Raw genomic sequence first — 6,778 nt, forward strand, 5'->3', positions numbered from 1 at the left:
AAAAAAAAAAAAAAAAAAAGAAATAAAGAAACTCACCAATGAAAGGGATACTCGTCATTGTGAAGCTGCCTTCTGCAGCTGAGGCTGATGATAAGTGATGCTGTTATAGAACCAGACTTCCTGGTAGCAAAGGAGATTAGAGCATTCCAGAATAGCAGAGGCCAGGTGACAGCACTTAGCCATCAGAAGCACTTAACCATTAGAACCACTTAATTACTGTAATGGGCAGCCAGGTCAGGATGTCAGCCAGGAGGACTGACCTTCGGGGACCTATGGAGAGACTAATCGAACATGGTGTTTCTAGGAACAAGAAAGATGGGTAGGAGAATAGTGCAACAGAAAAAATAGCGCTAAAGTGTATAAATAGAAGATAACCTGCAATTAATAATAGGTTAGCAGAAGGCTGAGGTCAGGCACCCCAATGGAAAGTCATGATCTCTTGTCCAGTTTCCAGACCTGAGCCATGTCTCAGACTCAGAAACAACTGACTGAAAGAGAGGCTGCATTATTATGAGGAAAGACTGATTGAGAGTCAAGTGATAACTAAGGTCTGGCCCAGGTCTACCCTCTAAGACCAGGAAGTCTACCAGTGATTACTATCCTCGGGAGGGTCCGAGGAAACTAATGGAGTAAGAAACTCACCGGTAAAAGGGATACCTGTGAGTATCCCTAAACGGGTTCTAAAACAGGCTCACTGCGTCTGTGGACTCTACCAGTGCTTATTTCTCTGGTTCTTTCATGGAGAATGGAAATACCTAGCACTTGGCGGGATCCTCACATTGGTTTCTTGAGCTGTGGAACTACAGCTATTTTAGCAGGAACTCCAAATAGGAGTCCTTGAAACAGACCCTGTCCCACCAAGAGGAGTATTGCAGGCCCTGAGACTGGCAGACATTAGCGCCATTCTCAAAGACTTAAAGAACGCAGAGATGGTGCTCTTTGTTTTAACCCTATTTAATTAGCCAGTCTACCTCAGAATCACTGGGTAGGTCACAGGTATACTACAGTGGACTACCAAGAATTTAGCCAAATATTGGCCCCATTGAAGCTGGTTTGTAAGATCTGGTATCTTTACTAGAGCATAGTACTACAGCCTTGGTACGTGTATGTATCTGACTGGTGCAAAAGTAATTGCGGGTTTTGCCATTACTTTTACTTTTGCACTAGCCTAATAGCTATCAATCTGTAAATGTGTTCTTTTCTATATCCACCAGGAAGAAAGAGCAGTTTTCATCACATGGCATGGACGTGATATTCTCTTGCCAGGACAATGTTAATTATCCTGCTTTGTGTCATATAATATAGTCCAAAGGGACTTGGACAACCTGGGCATCCTGCAGAACACTGCTTTGGTCTCCAATATTTATGACACCGTGTTAATTAGATCTTAGAAGCAAGAAATGGCAAGTACTCCATATGCCCTTGTAGGAAATATGTTCCCCACATGCAGTCCCCGCACCCTGCTCCGCCCAGCCAGAACATGAACCTGGGCCTCAGATCCCTGACTCAGAGTGGCCCAGCCAGAGCCTGCCCTCCCCGGCCGCCTGAGTGGCACCGTCAGCACAAGCCTGCCACCCTCCTCCCTCACGCAGGGCCAGATGGACAGCGGTCTGAGCCACGTGTCCATGCAGCAGAGCAGGCTGCCCATGACCTCCATGAGCATCACAGGGCCCGGCTACAGCCACGCAGGGCCCACCTCGCAGGCGTCCCCATGCATTGCTAGGCTCCATCACCAACCATGTGCGTTGGACCAAAATCAACATGTAGTCCAACCCAGATACCTTCTCTGCCTCCGCCCAACCCCGGGGAGCCTGGGCCTGCCTCCAAGGCCCTTGAAACATGTGGATGTTGGCCACGTGGCCAGGGAGCTGCGTCCTGCTAGGTGCTGGTGGGGAGGGGAGGGTGAGTCCCTGCTGGCCGCTTCCCCTGAGAGATTCCAGAGGGATGGGAGCCAGTAGGTACATACCAACTCCTCCTGTCTCCCAGCTTTGAGGGGATCTGGGCTGTTTCCCACGCAGTCTCAGGGAAGGCCACTAGGAGGGGGGTCCTGGGTCTGGATAGATACGCCTGGGGTCACAGAGGTGGGGTAGAGTCGTTTCCTTGGTAGAGAAAAGCCTGGCCAGAGGCACTGCAGTGGAGAAGATGAGGGACCACAAGCTCTGGGCCAGAGGCCCCAGTCTTCCTGCAGGGCAGTGGACCCCCAGCCCAGCCGTCTGTGTGGTGGGCTGTGGTGGTGAGCACCTGAGAAGCAGCAGGTCCTGGTCGCATTTCACGAGTGTGGTAGACATCCGGACTTCAGAGACTTAGTGCCAAAAAAGGGTGCAAAGTGTCTCCTTAGTATTTCTTCATGATAATTGAATGTTAAAAATTTACTTTGGATATATTGACTCGAAACGAATGATTAAAATGGAAAAAAAAGAGGCTGTTCTCCACAAGATAGGAGATAGGGCCTAACAAGATGCAGAGGCCGGCCACATCAGTGAAGTTTTTAAAGATCCAGTGGGCTGGGATATGCTGGAACATCCCCTCCAAAGTATAAGACAAATTCTTGTAGCCTGAATTCCTACCACGAAGAAAAAAAGCAGAACATTTGGTAGGCCCCTTTGGGTGTTAGAGGCAGCATATTCACTGTGCTTGGCATATATTTATCAGATGACTTGGAAAGCTGCTAGCTGTTAGTGAAGCCCAGGGTGATAAAGGGCTGTATGGTAGGTACATTCTTTGGTACAAGCAGACCTGCCCCTTGGACTCTGTGAGCCGGCAGATCTCATGGTACTAGAGGTGTCTGTTGTAAAGAAAGATGCCACGTGGTACTTCTGGCAAGCCCCAATAGGCGAGTCACAGCACAGACCCCAGGATTCTGGAGCAAGGCCACGCCATCTGCTGCAGAGAACTATGCTCCATTTGAAAAACAGCTCTGTCATGATACCGGGCCCTGGTAGAAGCTAAGCATTTGACTATGGGATGCTAAGTGACCTTGAGACACCAAGTGATCATAAGTTGGATTCTGTCAGACTCTCTGTGTCATAAGGTCAGCTGGGTGGAGCAGCAGTCCCCTGTAAGGAATCCAGTAGGTCTGCAATTAGGTTCAAGCATGTCCAGAGAGCATGAGTGAGCTGCACAAATAGGTGGCAGAGGTCCCCATGTCACCTGCTACTGTTGTACCAATGCTGCTCCCTAAACTCACAGCTATGGCCTCAGGGGAGTTCCCCATGAACCGTTGACAACGAAGGAAAAAAATCCAAGCTTGGATCGTGGATGGTCAGCAGGGTGTGGGTGCAAGCTGAACACGCCTGCTGCAGCACTTCTGCCCCACTCAGGGGTGGTTCTGAAAGAGGTGAAAGGGAAAGCATCCTATTTGGCAGAGCTTCAATCAATGCATTTAGGTATTAACTTTGTTTGGACAGAGAAGAATGTTGCCCATATACTCATGGGCAATGACAAATGTTAGCTTCACTTGTTGGTCGAGAGTCTGGAAAAAGGAAAATTGGGAAAGGCTGGAGAAAAGGCAGGTAAATAGACTTATGGGAGGGGGCATATAGTGTAAGGACCTTTTAGTACATAATGCCCATTATAAAGTTTCCACTCAGAAGAGGCATCAACCAACTATGTGCACAGGATGACTAGGCCAGCAGATATTAGCCAGCCTCTGTCTGTGGCCACCCCAGTTCTCACACAAGGGGGCCATAGATGGAGTAGCCATGGTAGCAGAGACAGTGGCTCTGCATGGGCCCAACAGCCTGGACTCTCTCCAAAGGTGATAAAACTACTTTTGCTATTGAGTGTTTGACCTGTTTGCTGCAGAGACCAACACTGAGTGCTCAAGAATGCCAAACAGCCACTGGGTGGCAAGTTGATTACACTGGCCCTTCCACCCTGGAAGGAGTCCCATTTCATCGTGACTGGGTTTGACACGTATTCCCAGTAGAGTTTTGCCTTTCCTGCCCATAGTGCTTCAGCCAGTACCACTACTGAAGAACTTAAAGAATGTCAGACAGTCTGACACAGGATCTCACATAACACTGCCTCAGACCAAGGATTTCACTTTCTAGCTTGAAGGTATAGTGTTGGGAACTTGACCAGAGGATCCATACACCATACCACTTGGAAGCTATCAAACTGATAGAGTGGAACAATGGACTAAAGAATGCAAGCTGAAACTCTTGGAAATAGCCCCTTGTGAGGTTGGAGTGTTATCCTTCAGGATAATGCAAATATACTCCTTAAGCCAATGGCTGGTATATGGTGCTGTGTTCACAGTAGATAGAATACATGGATCCAGTGATCCAGGGATAATCAGGTCCTAATACTCAGATATGGGATGCTTTCATTATAGGACACAATAAGAGTCCCACTAAACCGGAAGCTATGGCTGCTCTCTGATCACTGTGGGCTCTTAACAGCAGAAGACCTGCAAGCAAACCATTAGAAGGAGGTGGAGGCTGCTGCTACATAATGAGACCAGAGAGGAATATATTGAGTCCTCAGGAGATCCACTGGGGGCATTTCTGGGTATTCCTGTGCCTAGTTGTAATTGTAAATAAATAAGTACAGCCACCACACCCTGGTAACAGCATGATAACCAGGGTCTGAAACCCCTCAGAGACAAGTGCCTTGTTCAATCCATCAGCCAAGCCACCTGCACCAGCAGAAGTGCTAGCTGAGGTGGAGGGGAATCTAGAAAGGGTGGTGCAGGAGGGAAACGAGTATCAATTAAGGCCTTGGGATCAGCTGCAGCAGCAGGGGCTGTACTTTGTCCCATCACTCTTGTCTTTTAAAAATTTCCCAGAAATTGGGATTAGAAACTGCTCAGATGGAGAAACTTAACATGAGAAGCAAATGATCTCGGTAATACAAAGAGTGGACCATAGTGAATGTTTTTTGTTTTCCTGCCCAAATCCACTTTATAAGCTCATGCATCTGTACTCCAGCTGCTGGGAATGTTGGATAACAATTTCAGCTAACTTCTTCTTTGGAGAATTTCCCTTGGCTAAAACAAGAGCCACCTCATGCATGAGGTTCTGCTGCAATCCTGCCCCTGAAGAGATCATTCAATGATGGACGGGCATGTGTGTCCAAAGAGCTGGCCTTGTTGGCCAGCACTGGGTGGTGAATTTCATGGGGTCAGTGGAGGCTCATTCTTGGTTCCTTGTCCTCTTGGCCAATCCTGCTTCCTCCATCCCCTTCTCTAGAGTGCACCGTCCTAATAAAACACTTTAATAAGAATCCTTTTCTCAGGCTCTGTTTCTAGATAACCTGATCCAAGACTATCGCTGGCCTAATTAAGACCCTGGTTATCAGGAGTGTCCTTGAGGGTTGTTTTTATATGCAGAAAAGGATTATTCCGAAGTTTCTCTTGAGGAATGAATTACTGAGACATGCTACAACATGATGACCATTGAAAACATTATGCCAAGTGAAAGAAGCTAGACACAAAAGACCACATCACGTAGAATACCATTTGTTTGAAATGCTCGGAATAGGCAAATCCATAGAGACAGAAAGGACATTAGCGATTGCCAGGGGCTGGGCATAGGGTGGAGTAGGAATGGGGGTGATTGTTAATAGGTGTAGAGTTTCCTTTGGGGTGATGAACATGTTTTAAAATTAGATTGTGGTGAATGCTGTGCAACTCCAAATATACTAAAAATTACTGGATTATATACTTTAAATGGGCAAATTTTATAGTATGTGAATTATATCTCAATAAAGCTGTTAAAAGAGCTATGAGGAAATAAAGAAAATATTCTTTAAAAAAATCTTTGCCTTAAACAGTTAATATTCAACTTATTAGTTCCAAATTCAATGTCCTAGTTATACCTTAGGCTTTTACATTTGGTTTTCGGCTCTTACTATTCTTGTGGTAAGTATAGTAAATCTTAACGGTCATTTGGAATTAGCCTTTCACTAACTTTCAGTCTCATTCACATACTCAATTGTCTTCAAACCAACATTTTAAACTGTATTTACAAATTCCTTCTTGAATCCTTACATAATAATTTTTAAACTAATAATAAAACAATAAGGCAAGCCTAAATTTCTCTTTGCTGTCTTTTTATGAAGCCAAAAATCTCTTAAACATGATAAGCACATAATTTACCAGATATACAGAGAATCCTTTTAATGGTATGGTTTTAATTATTTTATACCTTTTTATTCCTAATTGTAAAAAGTCCAGAAATTAAATGAGGCATATGCACTAAAAAGGCCAGGTACCAATCAGATAAACAGAAATAATTAGACCAGAGATCTTGGCAGGTTCTGAGACCTGGAGTAGATATACAGGATGACTCAGCTGTCTCTTCCAGCTATCGCATCTAAGGCCCTCTTTGTAGTCATTTTGTCTTGGACTACAAAAACTGGAGCAAAGTGTTGGATTCAAGTTACATACATTATCTGCATCTCTACTCACAAAAACCTGCAACTTCCTGCCTGGTAAATCACTTGATTGGATTTTTATTTACAAATTTTTATAATAAATTTTTTTGACTCTTAGACTATATCATAGGAAATAGGAAAAATAGGAAGAGAGACATGTCTTTTCCACTTAACATGTAAAAAGTATTTGCACTTGAATCATTGCATTTGATTGCACTCTCCAAAATTCACAGATATTAAAAATTATTTCTACCTGTTATTTTCTATGATGTGTGTTCACAATATCTGAAGTCCTTGTACTATGTGCATTAATCCTGTCTGCCAAAAAGATTGCACCTTTCTCTGCTTATCCATGCAGTCGGCTGAGGAGAATGCTCTGCCAGGTGCTATGCTAAGTTCT

Source organism: Cebus imitator, unplaced genomic scaffold (genome assembly GCF_001604975.1).
Source record: "Cebus imitator isolate Cc_AM_T3 unplaced genomic scaffold, Cebus_imitator-1.0 Scaffold103, whole genome shotgun sequence".
In the NCBI taxonomy this organism is placed as follows: domain Eukaryota; kingdom Metazoa; phylum Chordata; class Mammalia; order Primates; family Cebidae; genus Cebus; species Cebus imitator.